Raw genomic sequence first — 10,238 nt, forward strand, 5'->3', positions numbered from 1 at the left:
CCCGTTCTTCCGGGTCGGCGATGGCCTACCCTTCGTTGCCTCCCCGAGGTTAGATAACCTTGGACGAGCCTGGTTCATGCCCTCGCGTCTGCCCTTCTTCTTCGACTCAGGCTCTAATATCCCGGTCATTCGAGGCCGTCTACAAAGCCTCTCAGGCGGATCGTCAATATGTTTCCAGTCATCGGTGTGATCGTGTCTTCATTCATATCTTCGAGGACGCTACCACGGCAAAAATTTGCACCGGCACAATGAGAACCCACAAGTCACTACAACATCCGCGGCGGTATGGCTGTTTGGGGTGGGTCTGAAGGCATACATACACGCACTGCCGGCATATGCATTTCCACATAGCCACATCAACAAACTAATACAAGTACGGCGTGTGACATTCTATGATATTTAATTAATCGCCATACATTGTGACCTTGGGGATATCTGGTGCCTTATCCTGATAACGAAACAAGAATAATCCCAACATGAGAGTCACCATCTCAACACAAGCATCGCAATGCCGACACCGGTCAATGCCGTTTTCGCCATCATTGGCCAGCTGCTGGTGCGAGGATATCCCTTACATCAGTTGGCTATGGTGACGAAGCCCAAATGCCCTGCTTTTCGCACGTGCCTCATGCATCGCTTGATGTTAACACTGCGGGTCCATTGTGCCTCTTGCTACATCTTCTAACTCAGAATCGAGTAATTGATGCTACTTTTCGTTGGGGGGTCTGGTATCAAAGCAGAGTCATGATGGACCGTGCCGCAACTGGTCCTATGTTGAAACTCGCCTTAGTAAAGGAATTAGCACATGGTGATGGAAAGATACAAATACTTTCCACATGGGACTACGCCATGGTGTATTGGGCTTGTTTGCCCCTCCCTCCACGGTGACACCTCATTGCAACCGCATGGTCCAATGGGTCCAACTGATCCACCAACGACTACTTGCTGAATCGTCTAGTATATTACGTAGGCACGTAGGAAATCCTGTTTGTCCGTGCAGCCATCCCACCCGGTCATGAGCAGGGATCAACCAACGTGTTTGCTTCCCAAGACAATCAACCCCTGGCCACCTCCCCTCCCCCCATCCACTACCAAACAGCAGCTAACTACAAGGGCCATCGATTTCTCCTATCGGATACATGCGATACCGCCCTCGAATCGTTATATTATCTCCTTTGAACTGAAGCCATGACGCCATTCAACTACCGCCGGCTAGTCCTCTAGTGTTGACCCGGCGCGTTTTGATTAAGATCAACTAGAGAACCACGTCTCTTACATTGTCTACAATCGTCCAACCCTGCAAAGTTCCTTGCTCCTTGTCGGGTGCCCGGAGCGGGGCCCTAGGGGGGCACTGGAGTGGGACTAGGACTAGATAAACTAGTTACTAAAGGAATAACAAAAGGGGAAAACTCTATAGAAAATAGGGGTTAGAGGAGGTATATTAGAATAATTATTATAATTAAACCCTAATTACACTTATTACTAACTTTTTTACTTAATACTATCCCTACTTTTAATATATTTTAATATCTTTTTATCTTTAGGTATATTAACTACTAAAGTAGTAATAGTGCTTACTAAATCTTAAACTATAGCCTAGTAATAAAAAAGCACTATAATAAAATAACTAACGCCTAATATAACTAAGTTTATATTAGTAAATAAGTAGTATACTATTAACTTAGGTAAGCTATTAGAAAAAAAGCTAAAGGCTTTTTTAGAGGAAGAAGTAAAAAAAGTAAAAAAAAGAAAATAATTAATTAAATTAAGGCCTTTTAAAGTAGTATATTAGTAAAAAATATATAAAAGGAAATAAAAATAACTACTAATCTTTAACTAGAGGCTAAGTAACTTTATACTAATATACTTTTAAAAAGATTACCTACCTTAAGGTATAAAAAAAAAAGCTAAAATAAACTATAAGAATTCTTATTTTAATTAGAAATATATTTTAATATAGTAAAAAATAAGTTTATAACTAATAATAATAAAGTAAAATATACTAATACTATACTAAAAAGTAACTTAGTATATAAATAAAAGAAGTATATAGGTTTTTATTATAAAAGTAAGATTAATAAAGTACCTTAAGAAGTTATAAAAAACTAACTAAAAATAAATATTACTAATAATAATATATAAGCTTTTAGTACTACTATAAAGATAAATACTATATAATAAGCTTTAGGCTAGTTATACTAATAATTTATTAATAAGTATAAAATAGTTTAAAAAAAGTGCTTTAACTTTTAAATAAAGAAGTAGTAAGTAGTCTATATTTTAAACTAAGTGCTTCTAGACCTAAGAACTTATATACTTACTAAGAGGCTACTAGCTACTTACTAGAAGTTAGATAATATAGTAAAAAAAGTAAAAACACTTATTAAGACCTATATAAGAGAGGTATTAAGAAGATAGCTAAGGTAAGGTTAAAAAAAAAAGCTACTAAAAAGTAGTAGTATAACTAATAACTATAAACACTTTTTTAACTAAAGCTACTAGTATATATATAATACTAATAGCTATAACACTAGTAAGTATACTTATATTAAAGCTAAAAGTTAAAAAAAAAAGTATAACACTTTAGCTAGAGGGGACCTAAAGACTACTTACTTATTATAACTATAAGAAGCCTAAGTACTAATTAGCTAGGTATAATAAAAAGAAGTACTATAAGTATAAATAACTATAACACTTAAGGAGATAGTACGCCTTAGTACTAATAAAGGTTAATAGTATTAAGCTCTCTTAAGATAAAAGACTATATTACTACTTTAAGGTAGATTTTTATACTAAAATAAATAGTATATAAAAAAAAAGAGTATTAATTAATTTTAGTATAAATAAAAATATACTATACTAAAGGATATTATATATAAAGATACTAGTAGAAGTAAGCTAGAGAGGCCTAATACTTTAAGGTATATAAAAAAGTAAAGCCTTAAACTTTAAAATAAAAAAGGTAGTAATAGAAGTTATAAATAATATAAAGGTCTTAAGAACGTAAAGCTACACCTTCTAAGTTAGTAATATAGCTAGGTATAATACTATTCTAAAGATCCTTTAGGGATAAGTAATATAACTAAATATAAAGTAAATAATAATTAGTTAAACATACTTACTAAGAAAAAACTACCTCTAACTTATCTAAAGTAAGTAAGAAATTAAGAAAGTATATAAGAAGTTAAAGGCTATTCTAGCCTATTAACTAATAATTTACTACTTATAATATAGAGAGGATAAAGGAGCACTAAAGATACCTTATTATAACTAAAGAGAAGAGGTAAAAGCTAAATAAGATAAAAAAATAAAGGCTACCTTACTAAAGGCCTATAACGAATAAGTATATATATTTAATATAGGCCTAGTAGCCTAGCTAGTAAGTAATAAGGGCTACTTATATATAATTAATTTAAAGCTAGAGGTAAAAGTGCTATTTAGCCTTATCTACTTATTAGCTAAAAAAAAACTAAAGGAATTAAGGATATATATTAATAAGTTACTTAAGAAGAGCTAGATTAAATACTTTATAAGCCTAGTAAAGGTACCAATTATTATAAGATAAGGTAGTAAGTGCCTGTAGTTAGGAGACAGATAGATAATAAGGACTAGATACCTAACATATATATAATACGTTATATATACTCTAGGTATATATCCCTTTAGTAGGTAACCCTTTATAAAAAGAAGGTTAACTATAAATACACCTACTATCTATTACTTATCTTATCCTATATTATTTATTTAGCTCCTTATTATTATTTATCTTACTTTACTGCTTTACTATTACGCTTTACCTTTATACTATATTACTTTATAATATTACTATAGCCTAGCTTTATCCTATTAGAACTATAATAGCTACTAGGAAGGCTATATTAAGTAGTAGTATAACTATCTTAATTTATACTATTTTATTACTCTTACTATCTTTATTATTTTTATTAAGTTTTTTTTTACTACTATATAGTAAAGAAATATATACACCTTAATAAAAGTAAAGGGCTTAAAGATATAGTAAACTAAGAACGCTCTAACCTAAATAAATCTCTAACCTTAGGTAATTCTATATATAGCTTTAAGAAAACCTAACCTATAAGGTTACTTAGTAGCTACCTTAAAGCCTTTATAATAATATATAATCCCTTATAACTATAGAATTTAATAGGGACACGCTATACTACTTTAGTAATAACTAGTAATAAGGCTTTTAGTTAGATATTAGCTAGGCTAATAACCCCTTTTAGATTAAAGACACCCTTTATATAGTAAAAAGAATTATTAGAGACATAAGAATTAACTTACTACTTTTATTAAGACTTTATAATAAGGTAAATAATATTTAACTATCTTATAATAACTTATAAAGCTTTTAGTTATTTAAAAACCTAGTTATACTAAAAAGAAACCTAACTAAGTAAATACTACTTACCCCTTAAAAAAAGCCTCCCTAATAACTACCTTTAAATAAAGATATTATAATAAGTAATATACTTAAATAAAAAGGAAGTATCTTTTTAGACTTATTATTTTTAAAGTAAGTAAAAGCTACTATAATAATATAGTTTAAGTTAAAAGGTAAAAAATAAGAAATTATAAGCTTATTAGGTTATAATACTATCCTACTAGTAGGCCTACTTAGACTATAGTTTTTTATTATACTAAGCTAATTTCTAGATAGTATAGGTTACTACACCTAAGGCTAATAAAAATAAGATATATATTTACCCTTAGGGCAGACGTAATACTTACTACCTCTAGCCTAAGATTAGGTAAGGAATATAATTCTCTTAAGTTAGTACCCTAGTAAGGAGGCTAGTGTTATAACTATAGCTACTTAATTAGTAAAGTTAGAGTTAATAGTAAGATAATTATAAGAATACTAAGACCTAATAAGTATAGCCTAGTTATAAAATAACCTTAGCTAGTAGGGGTAGTAAAAAAGCCTATAGTTAACTATAGTTATACTACCTTTATTAGTATTAAATATAAAAAAGCTTATAGTAGCTTTTCTTTATATTATAACTACCTAAATATAAGTAGTAGTAGTACTAGTAACTACTATAGCTACTTTAGGTTATTCCTTAGCTTAGCTATAAATACTATTTACTATAGGAATCTTCTAGCCTAATACTAATACTAAGAGGTACTTACTAGACCTTATTTTTTATAACTACCTTATAATATATTACTATAATATAAAGCTTTAGATCTAGGTAGTTAAGGTAACTTATAGAGATCTTTTATCCTTATAGCGTTTTTATTAAATAATTAACTAGTACCTCTATAGATAAGTATAAAACTAGTAGGAATTCTAACTTACTAAAGTAAAGTAAAATATTTTTAAGTAAGAAGGTTAGCTAGTAATCTTAAGGTAATTTAGGTACTATTTTAAACTAACCCCTATTAAGGTAGAAAAGTAGTTTTATAAAAATTACTTTACTACTAATAAAATTAATAAGTAGTATAATATTTATACCTTTACTTAATTTTACTTTAAGTATACTAAGGTATAAGGTAACTAGACCTAATACTAATAGCTAATAAGGTTTTATAATAACCTTATACTATAACTATAGTAATTTCTTTATAAGCCTAAGGACTATAACTTCTTAAATAAGTATATTACTTTAGCTAAGGAAAAACGCTAAGCCCTTTAGGACACTACCTTACTATTATAAAGCACCTCTATATATACTAATAATATAAGTACCTAAAGTAGTATAAATAATAATATAGCGCTATAGGGAAGTATATTAAAATAGCTAGAAAACTACTACCCTTAAGATAAGGACCCCCTAGAGACTAATAAAAAAGATATAGCTCTATAGGGATCTAATAATAATAACTAGTAATAATAAGATAACTACTAGTATAAAGAAAACTTCTAAAGAAACGCTTAAGGAAACTATAAAAAATACTAACCTTATAGTAACTATAAGTATAAATACTATTAGGCTAATTTAGAGTATAAGGTATAAGACTAGTAACCTTAGTAAGGTTCTTAATAAGGAGGTAAATAGTAGTAATAAGTAAAGTATATATAAAAAACAAAAAGTAAAAATAAAGTATAATTTATTTAGAAGTATAATAAGGACGTAAATATTAAAATTAATAAACTTATTAATAAAAGGTATATCCTTAAGACTACTAAGAAGTTCTTACTAATAATAACTAATACTATAAACTTTATTATACTACTACCTACTAAGATTACTATAGCCCTAGCGGACTATAAGAAGATCTCTAAGACCTTTAAGGAGGTTACTTTACGCTAGGATAAGATTAAGGAGTACCTTATAGAGGTAGCTAAGAGTAATAAAGGCGTAAGGTAATTACTAACACTAAGTAAGGCTATAACTTCTATAACGCTAGACTTCTCTAAAGAAGCACTATATAATAGTAATATAGCTAACTTTACTTTTTAAATAGGGGAGGTAATTAAAGCTATTATAAAGCCTAATAAGAAAAGAAACTAGTATAAACGTACCTACCTATAGGTAAAGATCTAGGTAAATAAGAACTTAAAGGAAAACGCTATATACCTAGATATAGGCGTGTTTATTATTCTAGTAAATTATAAGTAGGTAAAGAAATTTATAAGAAACTTATAATTTTTTATAGTAGAACTATAAAAAGTAGGGGTAGTAGGATTATTATTTACCTTTATAAAGAATATTACTTTTAATATATACTTTAATAAAGTAGTAAAAGGCACTAAGATAAAGGTCTATACTATAATTACTACTAAAGTAGTTAAGAAGCTCTTAGCTTAACTATTACTAGGCACCTTATTTTATAATAACTATAAAGTAGTTATTAACTTTAATAAGAAATAAGTAAAACTTTACTTTACTTATAACGTAATAATACTAGTAATAGTAGAGAGCTATTTCCTTATAATATAAAGAATTATAGTGTAATTTACTATAATAATCTAGCTAAAGTTAATATACTACCTCTTAGTTAACTTTATTAACCTCTTTAATAAACGTAATAATAATAGGAAGCTATATAGATACTATACGTTCTTAATAAATATTTATATCTTAGACGTAATACTAGATTTATTATCTACTAAAGTAGTGCTTATCTATAATAATATAAATATACTTATTATTATTAAGAAAAGCACTAAGGTTATATAAATCTTACTAGTCCTAGGGGAAGAAAGCATATAGGCTATTAATAAAGGGACACTAAATACTATTACTAAGAGTAACTTTATTAACTTTATTAATATTACTAATAACTTCCTTAATATAAAGGGGGAGTTTACTATAAGAGCTAAAGAAGAGGAAGAACTACTAGATATCTTTATACTACTATAAGAAATACTAAGATATAGTATATTAAAGCTAGATAAACACCTTATAATTATTAACTACTATAGTGTAGAGATCTACACTAATAACCTTAAATTTACTAAAAAACTTAGAGAGCTCTTAGATAAGTATAATATCTATTATAACTATAGGTTAATACCTATACTAAATAAGGATAAAATATAGATTAAGCTTCTAGATAGATAGTAAAACTAGAAGTAAAACGTCTAAGTATTCCCCTTTAGCCTTAAGGATATAAAGCTTATTAATAGCTAGAATAATAAGTAATATAAAATTAGTAAGATAGGCTAGTAATAACGCCTTATAGCACTTACTTATCCTCTTTTTATTATATAGAAATATAAAGAGGATAAAATAAAATATAAAAGGCGTATAGTAGTTAATATAAGGCTACTTAATAAATAGGCTATACCTAATATATACCTTCTACTAGACTAAGAAGATATTATATAATCCCTTTAAGGTAAAAGGAGGGTAATAGTCTTTAATACGTTAGGGTTTTTTTACTAGCTTAGTGTATATCTACTATATTAGGATTATATAGTAATAATTAGCCTATAAGGGCTTAAGTACTTTAATATAGTGTTAATAGGCTTTAAAAACTTCCTAGCCTATACCTAGCGCTTTATAGATTAGATCTTCTTTAAATATTAACACTTTATTAGGGTATATATTAATAATATTATAATTTTTAGTAACTTAAATAAAGAACACCTCTAGTACCTAAAGATAGTCCTAAAGATCCTTAATAAGTACTATATATATATTAAAGCGTAGAAATCTTTTACTAGTTTTCCCTTAGTAAAGCTTCTTAACTATATTATAGATAGTAGTAGTATCTATAAGATAAATAACTATATCTAAGCCTTTAAATAACTTACTTTCCCTTATAGCCTCTAGGACCTTAAGATATACTTTAGGATAAGCAGATAGTTATATATAGGAATTCCTTAGTTTAATATAATTACTAAGCCCCTTTACTATAAAAAGATAAAACTTACTAAGTAACTATAAAAAGATAATATACTAAAACCTAGTATAACGTATTAGTATAAAGTAAAGATTATAGTAAAAGAGATATTTAACCTTATTTCTAAGGAGCTTAACGTATAGAAATTACTATAAAAGAAACTTTATAAATAAGTAATAAGATATACTAAGAAATACGACCGTATAAAAGAGTACGTAGGTCACCTGTTTTGTTACTGTAATTAAATAGTTACACACTTATAAGGGCAATTAATATCTAACTTACCCCCTTAAGGGCTTACGAAGCTTATAGGCCTTAGACACGTTATGTTATGTGAGGTAGAAACCCTAGATTCCTAGGTAAAGACCCTCTATTATGTGTGTCGCGACCGTGTATCGAACTTAGTTAATTGACTGGGAGCTGGGCTTATAACCACTAAGAAATAACAGGTAGATTAGTAGGTTAACTAGATAGATAGGTAAATAGATAAGTAGAAAGATAGGTGTAGTTTTATTATGCTTAGAAGGTATAGAGAGCTAGAATCCCTTAAGGGGATCTTCTCTCTATATATAATTAACTAACTTCTATATTTCTAGTAATATATATATTAACCTTTATATTATATTATACTTATTATACTATTATATAGATTTAAAACCTTATATTGTTACAGCTTGTTTTAAGCTAGTTACTATTAAATGTGGCGGAATTATATATAAATTAGCTAGTAAATACACAGTTGCCTTATAGCGAATTATTAGGGAATAGGCAGTAAATTAGCCTTACTTCTAGTAGTAACTCTACTAATAATATCGCTAAGATTAGCTAGGGATTTCCTAACTAAGAAATAGGGGGTTTTCCCTATTTCTATAGTAATTTACTATAGATATAGAATATATAATAGAATTAATTAATTAACTATTATAATCCCTACTATTTAATAATTAATAGTCTAATACACACGTCTGTAATAACTAATATACCTATTTACTAATTAAATACTATTATAATAATTAATAAGAACTATAATAATAAGGTAACTATCCTGTAATTACATAGTAATTAGTTTATATAGCTTAACGCTATCTAAGTAAAGGTAAAGCGTTATAATCTTTAGGAGTATATTAACCTAGAGGTTATAGCAGCAGACTAATTAATCCTTAAGATATATCTAAAGAAACTAATAAAGCTGCTTATAACGTAATATCTATACGCCTTAACTAAGGATAAGCTTACTACTTACTAAGAGGTTACTATAGCTATAGTAATTACTAGGATATCCTAGTAAGTAACTATATAGCTATATATAGTAAGAAGTAAGGCTATTATAACTATACCTAATAGGCTTATATATAAAACTAAACACGTAATAACGCTAGATAATCTTAACCTATATAATCTTATATACTTAAATAGCTAGATAAGCTACTATTATAAGGAAGTATATAAGTATACTACTTAGTAAAAGAACGTTAAAGACGTAGCTAACGTAGTTAAATCTACTATATCTATAGATCTTTAAGAAAGATATTATAAATATAATAAATTATTAGCTAAATAGCTTAATAAGCTTAGTGTAGTAGTAAGAATAACTAAAGAAAAGCGCGTAAAGTACGCCTATAATAAATATAGTAAAGTGTTAGTAAAAGCTTAGTAAAAGGCCTTAACTACTAAGAAAGATCTTACTATATAGCTTAATAAATAGAATATAGCCTATAGTAAATTAGGATAAGTTAATTTACCTAACTACTAATAGCTATTAATTTAGTTTAATAACCTTACTACTACTTTATAAAGCAGTTTACTTAGCGCCTAGCTAGATTTATATATAGTAACTAGTAAAATAATAGGTAATTAGAACAATCTTAACTAGTAGTCTCTTTATAAGATAGTACTAGAGAGGGTTAAAGCCCTTACTAATA

Source organism: Colletotrichum graminicola (genome assembly GCF_000149035.1).
Source record: "Colletotrichum graminicola M1.001 genomic scaffold supercont1.28, whole genome shotgun sequence".
In the NCBI taxonomy this organism is placed as follows: Eukaryota; Fungi; Ascomycota; class Sordariomycetes; order Glomerellales; family Glomerellaceae; genus Colletotrichum; species Colletotrichum graminicola.